The sequence below is a fragment of the Hylobates moloch genome, unplaced genomic scaffold (assembly GCF_009828535.3).
Source record: "Hylobates moloch isolate HMO894 unplaced genomic scaffold, HMol_V3 SCAFFOLD_1, whole genome shotgun sequence".
Taxonomy (NCBI): Eukaryota; Metazoa; Chordata; class Mammalia; order Primates; family Hylobatidae; genus Hylobates; species Hylobates moloch.
Window position 1 is genome coordinate 113,449,620 of NW_026652276.1, and position 26,116 is coordinate 113,475,735.

At 46.1% G+C, this 26,116-nt stretch overlaps 2 pseudogenes; one reads left to right on the plus strand and one right to left on the minus strand.

The window, feature by feature from the left end:
* The window catches only part of LOC116459210 (beta-glucuronidase-like), a 35,751-nt pseudogene extending 13,628 nt beyond the window's left edge, over positions 1-22,123 (minus strand).
* Positions 12,659-13,399, plus strand: LOC116812210 (ATP synthase subunit a-like; annotated as a pseudogene).
* Positions 22,124-26,116: the final 3,993 nt, after the last annotated feature.

The window sequence follows — 26,116 nt, forward strand, 5'->3', positions numbered from 1 at the left end:
TAAAGGCTGAACTACACTACAGGTAAAAATACGTCTTTGGGCCAGGTGCACTGGCTCGTGCCTGTCATCCTAGCACTTCGGGAGGCCGAGGTGGGAGGACTGCTTGAGCCCAGGTGTTCAAGACCAGCCTGGGTAACACACAGCAACACCCCATCTGTACAAAAAACACAAAAATTAGCCAAGCATGGTGGCACATACCTGTGGTCCCAGCTACTTGGGAGGCAGAGGTGGGAGGACTGCTTGAGCCCCAGAGGCCGAAGCTGCAGTGAGCTGTGTTTACACCACTGCATTCCAGCCTGGGTGACAGAGCGAGACCCTGTCATTCATACATACATACGTATATACATACATACATACATACATACATACATGTAAAATTAAACTAAACCAGGCTGGGCATGGTAGCTCAGGTCTGGTATCCCAGCACTTTGGGACGTCGAGGCAGGAGGATCACTTGAGACCAGGAGTTCAAGAACAGCCTAGGCAACACAGTGAGACCCAGTCCTACAAAAAGTCAAAATATTAGCCAGGCATGGGGGTGCATGCCTGTGGTTCCAGCTACTTAGGGGGCTGAGGAGAAAGGACTAGTTGAGCCCAGGAGGTCAAGCAGTGAGCTGTGGTTATGCCACTGCACTCCAGACTGGGCAACAGAGTGAGACTGTCTCAAAAAAAATTTTTTTTAATTAAACTAAATCAATTCAGGTATCCTAGTCATATATCAAGACCTCAATAGCCACGTGTAGCTAATGGCTACCATTTCAGACAGTGCAAATACAGAACATTTCCATCACTGCAAGGGTTTTTTTTGTTTGTTTTGTTTTTTAAACAAGGTCTCACTCTGTCACCCAGGTGAGAGTACAGCAATGCAGTCATGGCTGACTGCAGCCTCAACCTACTGGGCTCAAACAATCCTCCCACCTCAGCCTCCCAAGTAGCTTGGACTACAAGCACTCATAACCATGCCCAATTAATTTTAAATTTTTTGTATAGAGATGGCGTCTATGTTGCGCAGACTGGTCTCAAACTCCTGGGCTCAAGAGATCCTCTGACCTCGGGCTCCCAAAGTGCTAGCATTCCAGGTGTGAGCCACCATGCCCAGCACTGCAGAGGTTCTATCAGCACTGACCTAGACCCTCTCAAGAGTTTCTTAAGAATTCAGAGCTGAGGCAGGGCATGGTGGCTCATGTCTGTAATCCCAGCACTTTGGGAGGCCAAGGCAGGCAGATCACTTGAGGTCAGGAGTTCAAGACCAGCCTGACCAACATGGTGAAACCTCATGTCTACCAAAAATACAAAATTAGATAGGCGTGGTGGCGGGTGCCTGTAATCCCAGCTACTTTGAAGGCTGAGGCAGAACAACTGCTTGAGCCCAGGAGGTGGAAGTTGCAGTGAGCTGAGATCACGCTATTGCACTCCAGCCTGGGTGACAGTGCAAGACTCCATCTCAAAAATAAAAATAAATAAATACATAAAAAAAGAGGACAAAATGAGTGATTAAACATGGCTCTATGATCTCACCCATGCCCTCAAGCCCTCAATAGGTATTATATAGCGCGTGCTGTGTCAGATATTGCAGAGTACCTCGGAAGCAACACTAAATAGAACTCCTTCTCGCTCCTGAGCCCACAGTCCGATCAAAAAGAGAGCCAAAGAAATAACGACAGTGCCTGGTGAGAACTCTGGGAGAGCCAGGTTCAGGCTGCAACAGGGGCAGAGCACGGAGAAGGCTCCCTTGGCCTGGGGCAGGTGAGGTAAACCTCCTCATAGAGGGGACAGCTATGAGGAGACTCGGATGCTGAATAGGAATCTTGTCAGCCATGCGTTGTGTGACTCATGCCTGTATTCCCAGTACTTTGGGAGTCCGAGGCGGGAGAATCACTTGAGGACAGGAGTTCAAGGCCAGCCTGAAAGCGAGACTCCATCTCAATAAAAAATTTTAAAAACAGGCTGCACGTGGTGGTGCATGCCTGTAGTCCCAGCTACTCAAGAGGCTGAGGCAGAATTGCTTAAACCCAGGAGGTAGAGGTTGCAGTGAGCCGAGATCACACCACCGCTCTCCAGCCTGGGCAACAAAGCAAGACCAACTCTGAAAAACAAACAATGAAAGAAATGTTGCAAATGGAAATGACAAGTGGTGGCAGGAATTGGTGTCTACAAGACAATAAACATAACTTGGATTGGAGAGTCAGGGAGAGACTCTTAGAAGAAATGGCCCTTATGCTGAGTCAAGTTAACCAGGAGGGATAAAGGGAAGAAAAACCCAACAGAGGGATCAGTCCCTGCTCAGAGCTCCTGGCACCCACCCGAGGCCTGCACAGTACAGATTTTTTTTTTTTTTTTTTTTTTTGAAAGAGTCTCACTCTGTAGCCCAGGCTGTAGTGCAATGGCACGATCTCGGCTCACAACAACCTCCATCTCCCAGGTTCAAGTGATTCTCCTGCCTCAGCCTCCCAAGTAGCTGGGATTACAGGCAATCGCCACTACGCCTGGCTTATTTTTGTATTTTTAGCAGAGACAGGGTTTCACTATCTGTTGGCCAGGCTGGTCTTGAACTCCTGACCTCAGGTGATCCACCTGCCTTGGCCTCTCAAAGTGCTGGGATTAAAGGCGTGAGCCACCGTGCCCGGCCTAGACTGTTGTTGAAGCCTGTTTTCCTCTTCTCTTTCCTCAGTTTATTTCTTCTTTTACACCCTCCCCCATCATTGCTCTGCCCATCCAAAGGCTGTGGCTGGCACATGACGGAATAGAATCTCCCAGCCTCAAGTTCCAAACCTGCACTATCCAACAGCCAGGCTCTCAGATGGGAAGCTTCAAAGCCTTATGACAGCCTAGCTGAAGCACTCCAGCCTGGGCAGCTCCCTTCAATTCTTACCCTGAAAAACAGGCATCTCCTCTGGCCACCTCCCAAAGAAGCCTGTCTGGAAGCCTCAGGCATCTGCTCCTGAAAGCCTGAACTCTTCACTTTTGCAAAAAACGTTGTCCACCCAGTCCTGCTGAGCACACCCCATGCCCCCGAGCTCTGAATTGTCCTTTGCCCAGGCTGGGACGACTTCTCAGAGCCTTCTGCCTGCTGTAGACTTGGCTCAGCCCAAAGCACTCCATAAAATTGGGGTGTGGTGTCTGCCTCAAGAAAATTTCTACAACCTCTGCTGCCTCTACCACAAGTGAAAAATCCACCTCTGAACGCTGTTAGAACTGCACGATTATAAGGAAGAAAAGGGGGCCGGGCGCAGTGGCTCACACCCATAATCCCGCGCTTTCGGAGGCTGAGGCAGGTGGATCACTTAAGGTCAGAAGTTCGAGGCCAGCTTGGCCAACATGGTGAAACACTGTCTCTACTAAAAATACAAAAATTAGCTGGGTACGATGGCTCATTCCTGTAATCCCAGCACTCTGGGAGGCTAAGGCAGGCGGATCACCTGAGGTCAGCAGTCCAAGACCAGCCTTGCCAACATGGTGAAACCCTGTCTCTACTAAAAAACACAAAAGTTGGCCAGGCACAGTGGCTCACGCCTGTAATCCCAGCACTTGGGAGGCCAAGGCGGGCGGATCATGAGGCCAAGAGATTGAGACCATCCTGGCCAACATAGTGAAACCCTGTCTCTACTGAAAATACAAAAATTAGCCGGGTGTGAGTCTCCATCTCAAAAAAAAAAAATAATTAGCCAGGTGTGGTGGCTCAAGCCTGTAGTCCCAGCTATTCAGGAGGCTGAGGCAGGAGAATCACTTGAACCTGGGAGGTGAAGGCTGCAGTGAGCTGAGATTGCACCACTGCACTCCAGCCTGGCAACAGAGTGAGACTCCATCTCAAAACAAACAAACAAACAAACAAATAAAAATGCAAGTTAGCTGGATGTGGTGGCACACACCTATAATCCTGGCTATTCGGGAGGCTGAGGCTGGAGAATCACTTGAACCCGGGAGGCAGAGGTTGCAGTGAGCCGAGATTGTGCCCCTGTACTCCAGCCTGGCGACAGAGTGAGACTCCATCTCAAAAAAATAAAAAATAAGAAGTAAAAAGTAGCTGGGTGTGATGACACACATCTATAATCCCAGCTGCTTGGGAGGCTGAAGCAGGAAGATCACCTAAGCCTGGGAAGTCGAGGCTGCAGTGATCCGAGATCACACCACTGCACTCTAGCCTGGGAGACCAAAGTGAGACCCCGTTTCGAAAAAAAAAAAAAAAAAAAAAAAAAAACAGGCCAGGTGCAGTGGCTCACGCATGCCTGTAATCCCAGGTACTCAGGAGCCTGAGGCAAAAAATCACTTAAACCTGGGAAGCGGAGGTTGTAGAGAGCCAAGATCACGTCACTGATCTTCAGCCTAGGCGACACAGCGAGACCCTGTCTCAGAAAAAAAAAGAAAAGAAAGAAAAAGAAAACCACAACTAGGGTGGGTAGATATTTGGTCCCCTGAACAGTCTGGGTATGGACGGCCCTTCCATCAGGCTGGGACAGGAGGCTGGTCTCAAACAGCACACACCCACCCCAGCCTGCCACCTGCCAGGGTCTCCTTCCCGATCCAGCCCAGGGCAGCCAGGGGGCACTCACCTGAAGTAGTAGCCGGCAGATTCCAGGTAGGACGCAGGCTTGTTGGCCACAGACCACATCACCACGGCGGGGTGGTTCTTGTCCCTGCACACCAGTTCCTCCATCATCTGCATGTGTTGATGCACAGACACATTGTTGAAAAGCTGCCTGTGGGCCAGGAGGGAAGGGACAGAGGGTCACGGTGCGGTCCGCGGGCTGGGCAGGCAGAGCAGGTGCGTGGCAGGGACTCACACCAGCACCAGGCCCACGGCGGGACACTCATCAATGACCACAATCCCATAGCGGTCACACATCTGCAGCACTTCCTCCGCGTAGGGGTAGTGGCTGGTGCAGAAGGCGTTGGCACCAAGTCAGTGAAGCAGGTTGAAGTCCTTCACCAGCAGCAGCCAGTCAAAGTCCTTCCTTAGGATCTAGGAGACAGCAGAGCGGAGTGAACCCTGTCCCTGTTGAAGCTGCACTTCCTCCGAGAGCCAGGACCCTGGAAAGCCACCCCAGGAGCCCCCTCTCCAGCCCAAGCACCGGCTCCACTGTGGGGCAGTTTGGAGCCACTTGCCTTATTGCCCTGAGCTGCCCTCAACTGTCGGACATACGGAAGGCAAAAGTGGAAGGTGACCAGCAGCCCCCACGAGGACCCAGGAGCACAAACGCAGGTCCGCATCCTCGTGCTTGTTGATGCTGTGGAAATGGAAAGGTTTCCCATTGATGAGGAACTGGCTCTCAGTGACAGCCACAGTGCAGATCCTTACAGGGAGTGTGTAGAAGTCAGACACAGGCCCCAGTGACGTCTGTGCAGTCAGCTGCACCTACGACAGCCAAAGCACCAGGTGTGAGCACCCCGACAGCCTGAGCCCCTCCCTCTGGCAAGAAGGCCCCTCATGCACCCCAGCAGCCGCCTCAGGCCTGCAAGCAGAGATGCGGCAATCAGAGGCTCTGCCCTTCCCTGGCTGACCCTGGGACCTGCCCTTCAAAACTGGGCCTTCCCCTTGACCAGACGAGGTGGCTCATGCCTGGAGTTCCCATGCTTTGGGAGGCTAAGGCAGGAGGATCACTTGAGTCCAGAAGTTCAAGACCAGCCTGGCAACAGAGTGAGACACCCCATCTCTATAAAAAAAAAAATTTTTTTTTTTTTTTTTTGAGACAGTCTCACTCTGTTGCCCAGGCTGGAGTGCAGTGGCATGATCTCAACTCATTGCAGCCTCTGCCTCCCAAGTTCAAGCAATTCTTGCCTTAGCCTCCCGAGTAGCTGGGATTACAGGCATGCACCACCATGCCCAGCAAATTATTGTATTTTTAGTAGATACAGGGTTTCACCATGTGGATGGGCTGGTCTCAAATTCCTGGCCTCATGTGATCCACCCACCTCAGCCTCCCAAAGTCCTGGGATCACAGGTGTAAGCCACCACACCTGGCTTACAAAAACATTTTTTTAAATTAGCCAGGCATGGTGGCATGTGCCTGTAGTCCCAGCTACTAAGGAGGCCAAGGTAGGAGGATTGCTGCAGCCTGGGAGCTCAAAGCTGCAGTGAGCTGTGAACAGGCCATTGCGCTTCAGCCTGGGTGACACAGTGAGACCATCTCAAAAGAAAAAAAAAAAAAAAAAAAAAAAACTGGGCCTCCCACCAAGGACGGGAAATATCAGAAAGCTCAGAGGACCACGCCTGCCCATTCACCTGTCCTGGGCTCCTGCTGAAGACCAGATGGGGGCAAAAGACCTCCCTTAACCAAGTTCCAAACCACCATTACCTCCAACGAGTACAGATGGGGGGGTGTTTATGCATCAGGTACGGCCACCAGAGGCTCCTGCCTGCACCTGGTACCTTCAGTTGGCTCTGAGTCCAGGCGCCGGTGGCCACGGCTTTGTTTTCTGCCTCCAAAAGGTGCACTTCCAACTGGATCTGGTTGCTGCACTTGAGGAGATCTGGTAATTCACCAGCCCTGCAGGAGACAAGAGAGACCAGGGCTGAGGGAGGGACATGACCTGGGCCACACAAACGGGAGTGCCCCGCAGCCACCACTCGGTTTTTTATTTTAAATTATATTATATATAATATATATTATATATATATATATATATTATATATTTTATATATATATATTATATATATATATTATATATATTTTATATATATTATATATTTATATATATTATATATATTATATATATATTACATATATATTATATATATTATATATATATTATATATTATATATATTATATATATATTTATATATTATATATATTACATATATGTATATTATATACATATTATATATATTATATATATATATATATTATATATTATTATTTATATATTTATTTATATATATATTTATATACATATTTATATATATATTTATATATGTTTATATATATTTATATATATTTATATATATTTATATATATATTTATATATTTTTATAATATATATATGAACACACACACACACACACACACACATATATATTTTTTGAGACAAAGTCTCACTCTGTCCCCCAGGCTGGAGTGCAGTGGCGTGATTTTGGCCCACTGCAACCTCCACCTCCGGGGTTCAGGTGATTCTCCTGCCTCAGCCTTCCGAGTACCTGGGATTATAGGTGTGTACCACCACATCTGGTGAATTTTTGTATTTTTAATAGAGTCGGGGTTTTGCCATGTTGGCCAGGCTGGTCTCCAACAGGTTTCTATCAATTTTGTTTTTCTCCCTGTACAAAAGAACAAGAGAAATAGGGCCTACTTCATAAAGTGCCCTTGCACTATAGATGATGTTAATCGCAATCTAACATTGTAGGTCCCTACGGACTATTTATTTCAACCATCTGCTGATGCAATATAACTTTTCACCAAAGAACCCTTACGACCCTCAACATCTACTATTGCCCTCTATATTACTGCTCCAACCCTAGCCCTTTCTATCGCCCTTCTTTTGTGAACTCCCCTCCCTAAACCAGACCCTTTAATTAATTTTAATATAGACCTCCTATTTATTCTAGCCACATCAAGCCTAGCCATCTACTTTATTTGATGATCAGGATGGGCATCCAATTCAAACTATGCACTAATCGGCTCATTACAAGCTGTCACCCAAACAATTTCATATGAAGTCACCCTAGCCATCATCCTGTTATCAGTCCTACTGAGAAGTGGCTCATTCAATTTATATACACTCATCACAACACAAGAGTCCCTCTGACTGCTCCTACCATCATGACCCCTAGCCATAATATGATTTATCTCCACATTAGCAGAAACTAACTGAGCCCCTTTTGACCTAACAGAAGGAGAATCAGAGTTAGTCTCAGGTTTCAACATCGAATATACCGCAGGTCCATTTGCCCTCTTCTTCAGAGCAGAATATATTAATATTATCGTAATAAATGCCCTAACTACTACATTTTTTCTAGGACCACTACACACTATATATTCACCAAACTCTATACTACATATTTCATTACCAAGACCCTCCTCTTAATCTATTTTTATGAATTCGAACAGCATATCCCCGTTTCCGCTACGATCAACTCATACACCTCCTACGAAAAAACTTTCTACCACTTACACTAGTATTCTGTATATGACATATCTCAATACCCATCCTAATTTCCAGCATCCCACCCCAAACATAAGAAATATGTCTGACAAGGCCGGGCGCGGTGGCTCACGCTTGTAATCCCAGCACTTCGGGAGGCCGAGGCGGGCAGATCACGAGGTCAGGAGATCGAGACCACGGTGAAACCCCGTCTCTACTAAAAATACAAAAAAAAATTAGCCGGGCGTGGTGGCGGGCGCCTGTAGTCCCAGATACTCGGAGAGGCTGAGGCAGAAGAATGGCATGAACCCAGGAGGCGGAGCTTGCAGTGAGCCGAGATCGCGCCACTGCATTCCAGCCTGGGCGACAGAGCGAGACTCCGTCTCAAAAAAAAAAAAAAAAAAGAAATATGTCTGACAAAAGAATTACTTTGATAGAGTAAACAATAGAGGTTGAAATCCTCTTATTTCTAGAACTATAGGAATTGAACCCACCCCTGAGTATCCAAAATTCTCCACGCTACCTATCACACCATGTCCTGAAGTAAGGTCAGCTAAATAAGCTATCTGGCCTATACCCCAAAAATGTTGGTTACACCCTTCCCGTCCTAATTAACCCATTAGCTCAACTTATTATTTACCTTACTGTTTTTACAGGTACTTATCACGATGTTAGGCTCACACTGGTTTTTCATCTGAACAGGCTTAGAAATAAATATAGTAGCCCTCATCCCAATCTTAATTTAAAAAAAACCCCGCTCTACAGAAGCAGTCACTAAATATTTCCTTATACAGGCAACCGCATCTATAGTCCTCATAGTAAGTATTCTCTTCAATAACCTGTTCTCCAGTGAACAATAAATACTATTAATCAACTTTCACCCTTAATAATAATAACAGCTTAGTAATAAAACTAGGGATAGCCCCTTTTCACTTCTGAGTTCCAGAAGTAACCCAAGGAACTTCCCTAACATTCGGTATACTACTCCTCACATGACAAAAACTGGCCCTATTTCAATTATATATCCAATTTTTCCATCAGTAAAGACGAACATCCTCCTATCTCTCTCAATCTTATCTATTATAGCGGGCAGTTGAGGAGGACTTAACCAAACACAACTATGTAAAATTCTAGCCTACTCCTCAATTATTCATATAGGTTGAATAACAGCAGTACTAATATATAACCAAACATTACCATTTTTAACCTAACAACCACTGCATTCCTAGCACTCAGCCTGAATTCAAGCATTACAACCCTATCACTATCCCATGCCTGAAACAAATTAACATGGTCAGTATCTATAATTCTATCAATGTTATTATCCCTAGGAGGTTTACCTCCATGAACAGGATTCCTGCCTAAATGAATCACCATTCAAGAGTTTACAAAAAATAAGTCTTATTATCCCAACCATTATAGCTATCATAACTCTACTCAATCTGTGTATTTACATATGCTTAGTTTACTCCACTTCAGTGACAATATTCCCCACATCCAATAATATAAAAATAAAATGACAGTTCGAAAATATTTCATATTACTTCTCCTCCCACTTATCATCTTCTCTACCATCCTCCTACCAATCTCTCCACTAACACTATCTATAATCTAGAAATTTAGTAAGTAAGACCAAGAGCCTTCAAAGCTCTTAGCAAATAAATTATACTTAATTTCTAAAAAAAACCCTAAGGACTGAAAAACTCTATTCTGTATCAGTTGAATGCAAATCAATCACTTTAATTAAGCTAAGCCCTTGCTAGATTGGTGGGACTTAAACCACGAAAATTTAGTTAACAGCTAAACACCCTAATCAACTGGCCTCAATCTACTTCTCCCACCGTTGGGGGAAAAATGGCATACAATACAAGAATTGAAGCTGCTCCTTTGAATTTGCAATGCAACATGAAAATCACCTCGGGACTGCTAAAAAGAGGCCTTGACCTCTGTCTTTAGATTTACAGTCTAATGCTTACTCAGCCTTTTTACCTTTTCTCACTTCACTTACGTTCACCAACCATTGATCGTTCTCAACCAACCATAAAGATATCGGGACATCATACCTGCTATTCGGTGCATGAGCAGGGACAGTGGGTACAGCCTTAAGCCTCCTTATTCGAGAGGAACTGGGCCAACCAGGTACTCTACTAGGTGATGATCAAATTTACAATGTCATCATTATCACTCATGCATTTGTCATAATTTTCTTTATAGTAATACCAATTATAACTGGAGGTTAATCCCTCTGATAATTGGCGCCCCTGACATAGCATTTCCCCGGATAAATAATATGAGTTTCTGACTCCTCCCATCCTCTTTCCTGCTATTGCTTGCATCCACTGTAGTAGAGGCCGGCGCTGGAACCGGCTAACAGTCTACCCCGCCTTAGCAGGAAACCTAACACATGCGGGAGCCTCTGTAGATTTATCCATCTTCTCACTCCATTTGGCAGGTGTCTCTTCTATTTTAGGGGCCATTAACTTTATTACCACAATTATTAACATAAAACCTCCAGCCATGTCCCAATATCACATACCCCTTTTTGTCTGATCAGTCCTAATTACAGCAGTTCTCCTACTCCTTTCTCTCCCAGTCCTAGCCACCAGCATTATTATACTATTAACTGACTGCAATCTTAATACTACTTTTTTCAACCCAGCTAGTGGAGGTGATCCTATCTTATATCAGCACTTATTCTGATTCTTTGATCACCCTGAAGTCTATATCCTCATCCTACCGGGATTCAGGATAATTTCCCATATCGTAACATACTACTCTGGGAAAAAAGAGTCATTTGGGTATACGGGCATAGTGTAAGCCATAATATCAATTGGCTTCTTAGGGTTTATCATATGGGTTCACCACATATTTACAGTAGGAACAGATGTAGATACACAAGCATACTTCACCTCTGCTACTATAATTATTGCTATTCCTGCTGATGTCAAAGTCTTTAGCTGATTAGCTACACTACTCGGCGGTAACATCAAATGATCTCCCGCAATATTCTGAGCCCTGGGATTTATTTTCCTTTTTACAGTAGGAGGTCTAACCGGCATTGTACTAGCCAATTCATCACTAGATATTGTTTTACATGATACATATTATGTTGTAGCCCATTTCCATTATGTCTTATCAATAACAGCCATATTTGCTGTTATAGGAGGCTTTGTCCACTGATTCCCCCTATTTTCAGGTTATACACTCAATCAAATCTATGCTAAAACTCACTTTGCCATCATATTTATAGGTGTCAATTTAACTTTTTTCCCCACAGCATTTCCGCAGCCTATCCAGTATGCCTCACCATTACTCCAATTATCCCGATGCACACACCACATGAAATACTATTTCATTCATAGGCTCATTTATTTCCCTAACAGCAGTAACGCTAATAATTTTCATGATCTGAGAAGGCTTCGCTTCAAAACGAAAAGTTCTAACAATTGTGCAACCATCTACCAACTTAGAATGACTATATGGCTGTCCACCACCCTATCACACATTCGAAGAACCAACCTACATGAAGACCTAAGTGAAAAAGGAAGGAATCGAACCTCCAGAGACTGTTTCAAGTCAATCCCATAACCTCTATGACTTTCTCGATAAGATATTAATAAAATTATTTCATAACTTTGTCAAAGTTAAGTTATAGGTTAAGCCCTATATATCTTAATGGCCCATCCAGTTCAATTAGGTCTTCAAGACGCTTCATCCCCTACTATAGAAGAACTACTTACCTTCCATGACCACACTCTTATAATTATTTTCCTAATTAGTTTCCTGGTTCTATACATTATTTCTCTAATACAACAAAACTGATTCATACTAGCACTATAGATGCCCAAGAAATAAAGACTGTCTCAACTATCTTGCCTGCCATCATCTTAATTGCCATCCCATCGCTATGTATCCTGTACATAACAGATGAAATCAATAATCCTTCTCTCACCATTAAAACAATTGGACGTCAATGGCATTGAAGCTACGAGTATATAGATTATGAAGAATTAAGCTTCAATTCTTATATACTTCCAACAGCCAACTTAAAACCAGAAGAACTTCAACTCCTCGAATTCGATAACCAAACAATCCTCTCAGTAGAAATTCCCATCCGCATGTTAATCTCATCCAAAGATGTCCTGCACTCATGCACTATTCCCCCATTAGGGTTAAAAACAGATGCAATCCCTGGACGCTTAAACCAATTTGCCTTAACCACTACACGACCAGGCCTCTACTATGTACAACGCTCAGAAATGTGTGGATCTAACCACAGTTTTATATCTATTGTTTTAGAATTAGTCCCATTAAAAACTTTCAAAACTTGGTCTATATCCACACTATAATCTCACTGTAAAGCTACCCCAGCATTAACCTTTTAAAGACTACTTCTGACAGAAATCACACCTCTCTACAGTGAATGCCTCAACGAGATACTTCCACATGACCTATTATTATATCAACAATCATAACTTTATTGTTGATTATTCAATTAAAACTATCAAATTTCATTTACCATACACCCCATACACCAAAAACAATTGAAACACAAAAACGTAACAACCCTTGAGAACTAAAATGAACGAAAATCTGTTCACCTCATTTACTGCCCCGACAATCCTCGTTACCCACAGCAGCACTAATAATCTTGTTTCCCACCACACTCCTTCCAACCTCCAACTATTTAATTAATATACTATCTAATTAATATTATCTAATTAGTATTATCTAATAACTATCTACTATTAATATAATTAATATAAGATTGACTTCTATTCAACAATGACTAGTTCAACTTGTTCTAAAACAAATAATAATCACACATAATATTAAAGGACAAACCTGATCCCTTATACTAATATCCCTAATTCTCTTTATTGCCTTAACCAATCTCCTTGGGCTTCTACCCCACTCATTTACACCAACTACCCAACTATCAATAAATCTCGGTATAGCAATCCTCTTATGAGCAGGCACAGTGATCACAGGTTCCACTTTAAAACTAAAAACTCCTTAGCTCTCTTCCTGCAAGGCACACCCATACCACTTACCCCTATACTAGTAATCATCGAAACCATTAGTCTACTTATTCAACCAATGGCACTAGTTGTACATTTAACAGCCAACATTACAGCCAGTCACTTACTCATACACTTAATTGGAGGAGCCACACTAGTATTATCACCTATTAACCTTCCCACAGCTTCAATTACCCTTATTATTCTAATTCTATTGACCACTCTCGAATTCGCTGTGGCCCTTATCCAAGCTTATGTCTTTATGCTTTTAGTAAGCCTTTATTTATATGACAACACATAATGACCCACCAAACACACACCTCTCATTTAGTCAAACTCAGCCCTTGGCCGTTAACAGGGGCTCTCTCAGCTCTCCTAATAACATCCGGCCTAGCTATATGATCTCACTTTAACTCTATTACTCTTTTAACCTTAGGCCTACTAACCAATACGCTGACTATATATCAATGGTGACATGATATTATCCAAGAAAGTACATTTCAAGGCCACCATACAACAATTGTCCAAAAGGCCTCTGATATGGAATTTATTTATTATCTCAAAAGAACTTTTCTTTGCTGGATTCTTCTGGGCATTCTACCATTCCAGTCTAGCCCCAACTCCAGAACTAGGAGGACATTGACCCCCAACAGGCATTTCTCCCCTCAACCCTCTGGAAGTACCCCTCTTGCATCAGGGGTTTCAATTACTTGAGCCCATCATAGCCTAATAGAAAATAATCAAAAACAAATAATTGAAGCACTACTTATCACAATTACCTTAGGTATTTACTTCACCCTCCTACAAGTCTCAGAATACTTTGACGCTCCCTTTGCTATTTCTGATGGAATTTATGGCTCAACATTCTTCATAGCTATAGGCTTTCACGGACTTCACGTCATTATTGGATCAACATTCCTCACTATCTGTCTCCTCTGCCAATTAAAATATCACTTTACATCTAGCCATCACTTTGGCTTCGAAGCCGCTGCCTGATATTGACACTCTGTAGATGTGGTATGACTATTCTTGTATATTTCTATTTACTGATGAGGATCTTACTCTTTTAGTATAAAGAGTACTACTGACTTCCAATCAATCAGTTTCGACAACATCTGAAAAAGAGTAATTAACTTAATACTAGCCCTAGTAATCAACACCCTATTAGCCTTATCACTAATAGTTATTACATTATGGCTCCCACAACTTAATATTTATATAGAAAAATCCAGCCCCTACAAATGCAGATTTGACCCATTATCCTCCGCCCGCATTCCCTCCCCCATAATATTTTTTCTAGTAGCTACCACATTCCTCCTATTTGACTTAGAAATCGCCCTATTACCCTTGCCATGAGCTCTTCAAACAAGCAACCTGACACTAATAATCAGCACAGCCCTTATACTAGTTATCATTTTAGTCCTAGGGTTAACTTATGAATGAACTCAAAAAGGATTAGATTGAACCGAATTGGTAGATAGTTTAAGCCAAAATAAATGATTCTGACTCATTAGATTATAATTGAACATATTTACCAAATGCCCTCTATTTATATCAATATCATATTAGCATATACCATATCACTTCTGGGGATATTAATCTATCGATCCCACCTGATAGCATCCCTAATACGCCTAGAAGAAATATTATTGTCATTATTCATCATAAATACCCTTATAACTTTAAATATACATTTCACCCTAGCATTCATAATATGCATTACCCTCCTAGTATTTGCTGCCTGCAAAGCTGCAGTGGGCCTCGCCTTACTAGTTTCAATCTCCAATACGTATGGCCTAGATTATGTACATAACCTAAATTTACTTCAATGCTAAAAATTACTATTCCAACAATTATACTGCTATCAATAACATGACTCTCTAAAAACTCTATAATCCGAATCAATATGACTAATCATCAGCTTCATTGCCCTATTATTTTTTAATCAATTCAACAACAATCTATTCAACTTCTCATTAACTTTCTCTTCTGATCGCTGATACCACCCTTTCTAATCTTAACAGCCTGACTACTACCTCTTATAATTATAGCAAGCCAGTACCACCTCTCCAATGAGTCACACCTATGGAAAAAGCTCTATATTTCCATATTGACTTCCCTATAATTTTTTTAAATTATGGCATTCACAGTCACAGAACTAATTATATTTTATATACTCTTTGAAGCTACACTTATCCCTACCTTAATTATTATCACCCCCTGGGGAACCCAACCAGAGCGCCTCAATGCAAGCTCGTATTTCTTATTTTATACACTAATGGGATCTCTCCCCCTACCTATTATACTTATTTATACTCAAAATACCTTAGATTCACTGAATATAATAATAATATTTAACACCCAAGAACTATTAATTTTCTGATCCAATAACCTTATATGATTAGCATGTATTATGGCTTTTATAGTAAAAATACCCCTATATGGACTTCACCTATGACTTCCTAAAGCCCACGTAGAAGCCCCTATTGCTGGCTCAGTAGTACTTGCAGCGGTTCTCCTAAAACCAGGTGGCTACAGCATAATACGGCTTACCCTTATCCTCAGCCCCCTGACAGAATATATAGCCTACCCCTTCCACATGTCATCCTTATGAGGGATAATTATGATAAGCTCTATTTGTCTACAACAAACTGATCTAAAATCACTTATTGCATATTCCTCCGTAAGTCATACAGCACTTGTTACTATGGCTATCCTCATTCAAACCCCCTGAAGCTTTACTGGTGCAATTACCCTCATAATTGCCCATGGACTTACCTTGTCCTTACTATTCTGCCTAGCAGATTCAAACTATGAGCAAATCCATAGCCGAATCATATTACTCTCTCCAGAGCTTCAAACACTACTCCCACTAATAACCTTTTGATGACTTACGGCAAATCTTACTAACCTTGCCTTACCCCCCCCCCCCCCCCATTAATAGAACTCTTTGTAATGGCGGCTTCATTCTCCTGATCAAACATCACCATATGCTTATAGGACTTAATAGATTAATCACAGCCCTTTATTCCCTATACATGCTTATCACAACACAACAAGGAACACTTACATATTACATTAACAGTATTAAACCTTCCTTTACATGAGAAAATATACTAATACTTATATACCTTTCACCTATTCTCCTATTAACCCTAAACCCTAAAATTAGTAGAGGTTTTATACCCTGTAAATATAGTTTAATCAAAACATTAGATTATGGGTCTACTAATAGAAGTCTGCAACTTATTTACTGAGAAAGTATGCAAGAACTGCTAACTCATGCCCCAATGCCTAACAACATGGCTTTCTCAAGTTTTAGAGGATAAGAGCTATCCATTGGTCTTAGGGACCAAAAATATTGGTGCAACTCCAAATAAAAGTAATAATCATGTATTCTTCCATTACTATAATAACCTTAATCTCCTTAACCTTACCAATTATTACTACCTTAATCAACCCTCACAAGAACTCGTATCCATATTACATAAAAATATCTATCGCATGCACCTTCACCATGAGTCTCATTCCCACAATGCTTGTGAATATAGACCAAGAAGCCATCATCTCAAACTGACATTGAATAACAATCCAAACCCTTAAACTCTCACTCAGCTTCAAACTAGACTACTTCTCCATAAAATTTATCCCAGTAGCACTATTCGTCACCTGATTTATTAGAGAATTCTCAATATGATATGTAAAATCAGATCCTAACATTAATCAGTTTGGGACACTGAAGTGGGAGGATTGCTGGAGCCAGGAGTTCTGGGCTGCAGTGAGCCACGATCTTGAGGCAGGGTAGGTGGTCAAGAAAGTGACCATGTCCTTGGGACGTGCCAATCATGGCGCTGAGACACGTGACGTGTGAACAAGCAAGTACAGCTACCGAGCATGTCTACCAAGAGGACGACCCAGACCATGCTTAGAGTAACACCTCTTCCCAGCTCCTTAGGAATTCATCATGGAAGACTCCCAGAAAGGGAGTTTCCCCAGTAATAACCGGTGCTGTCTCATCCTTACGAGCAGCCTGCCCTGAATTCTCTCAGGGTGAACCGTGTTACTTTGCACTCCACTTTATTTTTTTTTGAGACGGGGTCTCACTCTGTCACCCAGGCTGGAGTGCAGCTCACTGCAACCTCCACCTCCCAGGTTCAAGTAATACTCCCATCTCAACCACCTGAGTAGCTGGTATTACAGACACACACCACCACGCGAAACTAATGTTGGCCAGGCTGGTCTGAACTCCTAAGCTCAAGGGATCCACCTGCCTCGGCCTCCAAAAGTGCTGGGATTACAGGCATGAGCCACCGTGCCCAGGCTACTCTGCACTTAACTTCCAAAATACTTTTCTCTTTGCAATAAACTGCTCTATGCTGCATCACCTTTGCTGGGGGATTCTTGTTTAAGTTCTTATTTATTTATTTATTCATTTATTTATTTATTTAGAGACAGGGTCTCACTATGTTGCCCAGGTGGGTCTCGAACTTTTGAGCTCAAGCAGTCTGTCCACCTCGGCCTTCCAAAGTGCTGGAATGACAGGCATTAACCACCGCACCCAGCCTAAATTCTTTTAAACTTGGAACTGCAGCCACAAAACACTGTCAATAATCTCGCCACTGCACTCCAGCCTAGGTGACAGTGCAAGGCCTCATCTCAAAAAAAGAAAAAGATATATTTTAAAAATGAAAAAAAAACTTAAAAAATCCTTACACTCTGGGAGGCCAAGGCGGGTGGATCACCTCAGGTCAGGAGTTCAAGTCCAGCCAGGCCAACATGGTGAAACCCTGCCTCTATTAAAAAAATACAAAAATTAACCAGGCATGGTGGCAGGTGCCCGTAATCCCAGCTACTCAGGAGGCTGAGACAGGAGAATCCTTTGAACCCAGGAGGCACAGGTTGCAGTGAGCTGATATCATACCACTGTCCTCCAGCCTGGGCGAGAGAGCAAGACTGTCTCAAAAAAAAAAAAAAAAAAAAAAAAGACAGCATCTCCCTCTGTTGCCCAGACTGGAGTGCAGTGGCATAGTCATAGCTCACTGCACCCTTGACCTCCCAGGCTCAAGTGATTCTCCTGTCTCAGCAGCTGGGACTACCAGCATGCATCACCATGCCTGGCTAATTTTTTTATTTTTTGTGGTGATGGTCTCGCTATGTTGCCCAGGCTGGTCTTGAACTCCGGGCCTCAAGTGATCCTCCTACCAGGGCCTCCTTGCAAAGAGCTGAGAGGACAGGCATGAGCCACCATGCCCGGCCCTCCGAAGCTGCCTGTTCCTTGAGCACGATGTGTAGCAAGCGGAGCTGGAGTGACAGTAGCACCGTGGGGAAGGGACAGGATTGCCACCCTGAGCTGTGTGATATTAGGCCAGACCCCTCTTCTCCAAGTGAGGTCAACCGCACAGGTGATTTCAGGAGCCCGTGCCCAATCAGCCTGGATTTTAGCTTCATAGGTGGATGGGAAACTGTGAGGGTTCAGAGATGCTGGGAGAACCTTTTCCCTGGGAAAGCTTTCCAAACAGAAAACAAACAGAGCCACCCTGGGCCCCACTGAGGGAGGATCCTACCAGAAGCCCTCACCACTGTCATGCTCCATGCCAGTGGTGATGGTGACGTCATCGATGTAGGTGGTGGGTGTCATATACAGAAGCACAGACCGCTGCAGTCCCACGTAGTTGAAGAAGTCAAAGTCTGTGATCTGGACAAAGTAACCCTTGGGATACCTAGGGTGGGAGGACTGTGGTTCGCTGGGCCCTTGCCCTGAGGCCCTTGACCTCAGCTCACAGGCCTCCTCAGATCCAGGGCCTCCGCTCTGCCAAGGCCACCCTGTCCCTAGCAGGAAGACCACAGGGTGGGATGGGAAGGTAGGTGTGTGCGGTGGAGACAGGATGGTACCCACTTGGAGGTGTTGGTCATGTAGCAGATAGTCCCTCGTGGCAGGGTGGAGGGGGTGAGCGTATTATTGATGGTGATAGTGATGCGGGGGCAGGAGGACAGGGGCCCCACCTGGACCAGGCTGCTGCTGTTGGCCCCTCATGTTCTAGCGTGTCGACCCCATTCGCCCACTGCAGACACAGGAGATATGAGGAGGGGGCAGCAGGTTGGGGCATGAGGAGGGGCCCTGCTATCAGGCACTCCCTCACATAACCTGCAGCATGGGGCTCAGGGGCCTGCCAGCCAGACGGGAAGAATGGCATCCCAGGAGGGTAGATCAGGCCACCTATCCCCCTACACAGGGCACAGCCCCCAGGGCAGGGCAGGGCCCCCCACCATCCCACCCCAGGAGACAGGCTGTGGGTGGCTGCTGGGGGTCCCATGCTGTTCAGCAGCCACACCCACCCACCTACCCTGCCTGCTCCTGGCTGCACTGACCACAGTGGCATAGGAGTGGGCACTGGCAATCCTCAGCACCACTCTTGTGCGCAGGTCCTGGGTCCATTGGTCCAGCAGGGTCACCTCCTGTTCGTACAACACCCAGCCAACAAACTGCCGCAGCCACCAGTCCTGACAGATGTCGTTGAAGCTGGAGGGAACCGGCACGTCCAGGGTGGGGCCTGACTGTGGAGAGAAGGGCCGGGCTCACCTCTAGGTCCCCAAAAAAGATCCAGGGCCAGTGTGCTGCACAGCTGTGCCCCCAGGCCTAATGCAAGTCCTGACACATAGCGGGGACTCTTGGCGGAACAGACAGATAACTTGCTGAGGACAGATCAATCACCAAGGCAGTTTGTGCACCTGGACTAGTGGGGCCAAGAGTTCCTCTTCGGAGTGGATGGGACCCAATATCTCCCGAGACAGATGACCCACTGCCTGTCACAGGGAGGAAGGCTGTCTGGGGGGATGCAGGGCTTTGCTTAGGACACTGTGAGTGGGACGCACGCTGGCACCCAGCCCTCTTCTCTCTTCCTCCTGTACTGAATGCTGCCAAGTTTTTCTAAGCGGATGCAAGCCAGGCAAACGCCGCCCAGACCTCACCCAGTCCCACTTCTCTGATGACTATATCCAAGTCAGGAGGAAAACAGGGGTGGTGTCCTTGGCCTGATGTCATGTCCTGTCCTCAATCTGAACCTTGAAAACCAAGGGACCTTCCTGCCTCAGCAGAGCTGACCTCAGGACGTCTAAACTGTTTCCCTCCTCCCAGCTCTGTGCAGCGCATGCCACTCTGGCCAGACCAGTGTCTGTGTAGCTCATGCCTGTAATCAGTGCTTTGGGAGGTCAACGTGGGAGGATGGCTTGAGGCCAGGAGTTCGAGACCAGCATGGGCAATGCAGTGAGACCTATATCTTAAAAAAAGAAAAAAGTTTTTTTTTTTTTTTTTCTGAGATGGAGTCTCACTCTGTCACCCAGGCTGAAGTGCAGTCCAGTGGCTCTGTGATCTCAGCTCATTGCAACCTCCCCCTCCCGGGTTCAAGCACTTCTCCTGCCTCTGACTCCCGAGTAGCTGGAATTACAGGTGTGTACCACCATGCCCAGCAATTTTCGTATTTTTAATAGAGACAGGGTTTCACCAGTCTGGTCTCGAACTCCTGGCCTCAATTGATCCACCTGTCTCGGCCTCCCAAAGTGCTGGAATTACAGGCGTGAGCCACCAAGCCTGGTCAAGATTTGTTTTTTTTTTTTAATAGCCAGGCGTGGTGGCCCCAGCTAACTTGCAAGGCTGAGGCGGGAGAATCCCTTGAGCTCAGAAGTTAGTAATGCACCACTCTGCTCCAGCTTGGGCGACAGGGCCAAACCCAGTCTCAAAACAATTTTTAAAATTAAAAATAAACATTAAAAGGAAAGACACTGCCCGGGCTCACTGTTCGTCTCGGGAGGGGGTTCGGCAGCAGTGCTTCCTTCTTCTCCCGCCTCAGCCCTCCCCAGTTCCCCCGGTCTCCCCGTCCCCCAAGCCTGCGCCCCCAAGCCCATTGACCTTTAACCTCCTCTAGAGTTGGCCGGGCGCGGTGGCTCACGCTTGTAATCCCAGCACTTTGGGAGGCCGAGGCGGGCGGATCACAAGGTCAGGAGATCGAGACCACGGTGAAACCCCGTCTCTACTAAAAATACAAAAAAAATTAGCCGGGCGTGGTGGCGGGCGCCTGTAGTCCCAGCTACTTGGAGAGGCTGAGGCAGGAGAATGGCGTGAACCCGGGAGGCGGAGCTTGCAGTGAGCCGAGATCGCGCCACTGCACTCCAGCCTGGGTGACAGAGCAAGACTCCGTCTCAAAAAAAAAAAAAAAAAAAAACCTCCTCTAGGGCGCCAGCTCCGGGGCGCCCAGGGGAAGAAGCCTGCAGGGGACCGGGGCTCCCCGCTCCCACCGCCGGGCTTCCGGGCGCCTCCTGGCCCTGTCCCGCAGCTCCCGCAGCGGCCGCGGGTACCACTGCCCGTCGAAGCCCTGGCGTCAGTTGTCCAAGTCGGCGCGGAAGCTCCAGAGGCCATCCAGCTCCTTGGACTCCCGCGACGGGCTCTCCCGGGGATACAGCATCCAGCCCCGCAGCGCCTGCGCGCAGCCACCGCCGTGTCGCGGATCACACTTTCCGCTCCACCGCTCGGCCGCCGTCTGCGGGGCTAAGAGCAGCGCGGGAGGAGCCCGGCGGACGGGTCGCGTGAGGCGCCTGAGACCGTCCGCGCCATCTTTGCTGAGGGCGAGTGCCAGGCCTGGAGGGGCGGGCGGGGCCCCGCACTGCCCAGTGGCGCCTGCGGCTAGAACCGTGGGTTAGGCCTTTGGGGAAGCGGGACGCTCACCCTCAGCCCCCGCCAAGAAGGGCGAGGTCGGCTCCTCACCCCAACACAGGCCGGATGATCCAGGGACGCAGGCCAGGACAGAACCCCTGAGATCGTGGTATCCCCGTTTCTTCAAGGAGCACCTCCTCTTGCTTTCCACAGCAGGAATTCGAGCAGGCCACAGCGAAGCCTCTTCCGTTCCTGTCGGATGCAGCCTCTTGCATGGATGCACGTCCTTTGGATGGGGCCATAGCCTTGACCCTGGGCCTCTGGGGCCCCGACCCTAACCAAGGGGCAAGGAGCTCCCTCTTGGGGTTGCAGGCACATTAATGCGCAAGGAGAGAGGCCAAGTGGCTCACGCCTGTGATCCCAACACTTTGGGAGGCTGAGGTGGGCGGATCACTTGAAGTCGAGAGTTGGAGACCAGGCTGGCCAACCTGGTGATACACCCGTCTCTACTGAAAATACAAAAGATTAACTGGGCGTGGTGGTGCACGCCTGTAATCCTAGCTGCTCAGGAGGCTGAGGCAGGAGAATCGTCTGAACCCTGGAGGAGGAAGTTGCAATGAGCCGAGATCATGCCACTGCACTCCAGTCTGGGCAACAGAGTTAGACTGTCTCAAAAAAAAATAAATAAATAAAGCTACATACCTGTCACCCAGTTTGCCTGCTAGGAAATTCCTTGTGAGCACCAAGAACTTTACTGACCTCTTAAGTCATCCCTCTGCTCACCTAAAACAAATGCGTATTTGATTGTTTCCTCTGCTGGAAAAATTCAGATTCCCTGAACTAGACAAAGGCAAAAGTGACGGCTGGGGGCAGTGGCTCACGACTGAAATCCCAGCACTTCGGGAGGCGAGGCGGATCACCTGAGGTCAGGAGTTCACGACTGGCCTCACCAACATGGTGAAACCCCGAGCAAATTTTTTTTTTTTTTTTTGAGACGGAGTCTTGCTCTGTCACCCAGGCTGGGTGCGGTGATGCGACCTCCGCACACTGCAACCTCTGCCTCACGAGTTCAAGCAATTCTCCTGCCTCAGCCTCCCAAGTAGCTGGGAGTATAGGCACAGGCCACTACTGCCCGGCTAATTTTTGTATTTTTAGTAGAGACGGGGTTTCACCATGTTGGCCAGGCTGGTCTCAAACTCCTGACCTCAGGTGATCTGCCTGCCTCAGCCTCCAAAAGTGTTAGGATTACAGGCGTGAGCCACCACGCCCGGCGAAATCCCATTTCTACTAAAAATACAAAAATTAGCCGGGTGTGGTGGCAGGCACCCATAATCCCAGCTACTCGGGAGGCTGAGACAAGAGAATCGCTTGAACCCAGGAGTCCAAGGTTGCAGTAAGCTGAAATGGCGCCATTGCAATCCAGCCTGGGCAATAACAGCAAAACTCCGCCTCAAAAAAAAACAAAAAAACAACAAAAAAAAGAAAGGCTGATGGAAGACTTAAAAGAATGCGACCATTTGTCTCTTATCTACCCACACCTTTTTAAAATGTCTTCTTCCTTCCCCAATATCTGTCTTTTCTCCTTTAAATATTGAACCCCTCAAAGTAATCTTTGGAGAAAGACACAGACCTGCCTCCCAGGCATGCATCCTTAATGTTGGCAAAATAAACTTTTTTTTTTAAGATGGAGTCTCACTCTGTCGCCCAGACTGGAGTGCAATGGTGTGATCTTGCCTCACTGCAATCTCGCCTCCCAGGATCAAGCAGTTCTCCTGCCTCAGCCTCCTGAGTAGCTGGGATGACAGCTAATTTTTGTGTTTTTTGTAGAGACAGGGTTTCACAACGTTGGCCAGGCCAGTCTCAAACTCCTGGCCTCAAGTGATCCACCTGCCTCAGCCTCCCAGTGCTGGAATTACAGGCATGAGCCATAGCGCCCAGCCCAAAATAAATTGTCTAAATTGATCAAGACCTGTCTCAGATACTTTTTGGTTATACCTTCTGCTATGATTAGAAGCTTCCTGAAGCCTCACCAGAAACAAATGCCAACACTATGCTTCCTGTACAGCCTGCAGAACCATGAGCAAATACATCTCTTTCCTTTATAAATTACCCAATTCCAGGTATTCTTTGAGTGCAATAAAGAAAGGACTAATACGAAGAGACTCAAGATTTCCCTTTATTTGGCCAGGCACAGTGGCTCGCGCCTGCAATCCCAGCACTTTGGGAGGCCGAGGCAGGCATTTTGCATGAGGCCAGGAGTTCGAGACCATGGCGAAACCCTGTCTCTACTAAAAATACAAAAATACTAAATACCAAAATACAAAAATTAAGGCTGAGCATGGGTAATCTCAGCACTTTGGGAGGCCAAGCTGGGAGGATCACTTAAAGACAGGAATTTGAGACCAACCTGGGAAACATAGTGAGATTCCATCTCTACAAAAAATAAAATTAAGGCCGGGCACAGTGGGTCACGCCTGTAATCCCAGCACTTTGGGAGGCCAAGACAGGCAGATCACAAGGTCAGGAGTTCGAGACCAGCCTGATCAATATGGTGAAAGCCTGTCTCTACTAAAAATACAAAAAATTAGCCGGACATGGTGGCGTGTACCTGTAATCCCAGTTACTCGGGAAGCTGAGAGAGGAGAATCGCTTGAACCCAGGAGGCAGAGGTTGCAGTGAGCCAAGATCGCACCACTGCACTCCAGCCTGGGCCACAGAGGTTACTCTGTCTCAAAAAAAAAAAAAAGAAAAAGAAGTGGGCAGCCTGGTAGGAAGATGGGGCAGCCCTGAAAGGCTTGGTGAATGCACCAGCCTGAAGCTAACACTCTGCAGATCTGGGATGCTGCCCTCCAAGATGTGGTACACACTGACAACTGGTGTCCCTGGTAGCTGGATCACACAGACCCATAATCAAAGAGAGTAGAAATAGAAAAGTAGAGGCCAGGAGTGGTGGCTCATGCCTAGAATCCCAGCATTTTGGGAGGCCGAGGTGTGCATATCACTTGAGGCCAGGAGTTCAACACTAGCCTAGACAACATGGTGAAACCCCATCTCTACTAAAAATACAGAATTAGGCGGGCATGGTGATGCGTGCCTGGAGTCCCACCTACTTGGGAGTCTGAGGCACTAGAATTGCTTGAACCCAGGAGGTGGAAGGTTGCAGTGAGCCGAGATTGTGCCACTGCACTCCAACCTGGGTGACAGAGCAAGACTCTGTCTCCAAGAAAAAAAAAAAAAAACTGGAAAGGTGTCCTCTGAGCATCTCTTCTGGTGAACCATTTTCAGAGTTATGGTCTCCTGCTCAGGCTGGAGTGTAGTGGCACAATCATAGCTCACTATAACCTTGAACTCCTGGGTTCAAGTAATCCTCCTGCCATGCCCAGCTAATTTTTGAAAACACTTATTTTAGAAATGGGGTCTCACTATATTACTCAGTCTGGTCTCAAACTTCTGGGCTCAAATGGTTTTTTGTTTTTTGTTTTTTTGAGATGGAGTCTTGCTCTGTCGCCCAGGCTGGAATGCAATGGCTTGATCTCTGCTCACTGCAACCCCCGCCTCCTAGGTTCAAGTGATTATCCTGCCTCAGCCTCCTGAGTAGCTGGGATTACAGGCACGTGCCACAATGCCCAGCTAATTTTTGTATTCTTAGTAGAGACAAGGCTTCACTATGTTGATCAGGGTGGTCTCGAACTCCTGACCTCAGGTGATCCACCTGCCTTGGCCTCCCAAAGTGCTGAAATTACAGGCGTGAGCCACCACACCGAGCTCTCAAATGATCTTTCTACCTCAGTCTCCCAAGTAGCTGGGACTCCCAGCATGTGCCACCACACCTGGCTAAGTTTTGTAATGTGTTCCCAGTCTTTATAACATAAGGGTCTGATGGACTTAGAGGTCCCAGTTCCCAGGATCACGGTAAGCAGAATACTTTCTTTTTGTTTTTTTAATTACCTTTTTTTTTTTTTTGCCAGGTGTAGTGGCTCACATTCGTAATCTCAGCATTTTGGGAGGACAAGGCGGGCAAATTTCTTGAGCTCAGGAATTCTAAACCAACCTAGGCAACACAGCAAACCCTATCTCTACAAAAAATACAAAAATTAGCCAGGCGTGGTGGCACATTCCTGTAGTCCCAGCTACTCAGGAGAGGCTGATGTGGGAGCATCGCTTGAGCATGAGAGGCTGAGGCTGCAGTGAGCTGTCATCACACCACTGCATGCAGCCTGGGGGACAGAGCAAGACCTTGTCTCAAAAAAAAAAATGTGGGTAGTAGAGGAGAAATAACGTTTGAAGTCCGGGTGCAGTGGCTCACACCCGTAATCCCAGCACTTTGGGAGACTGAGGCAGGCAGATCACCTGAGGTCAGGAGTTTGAGAC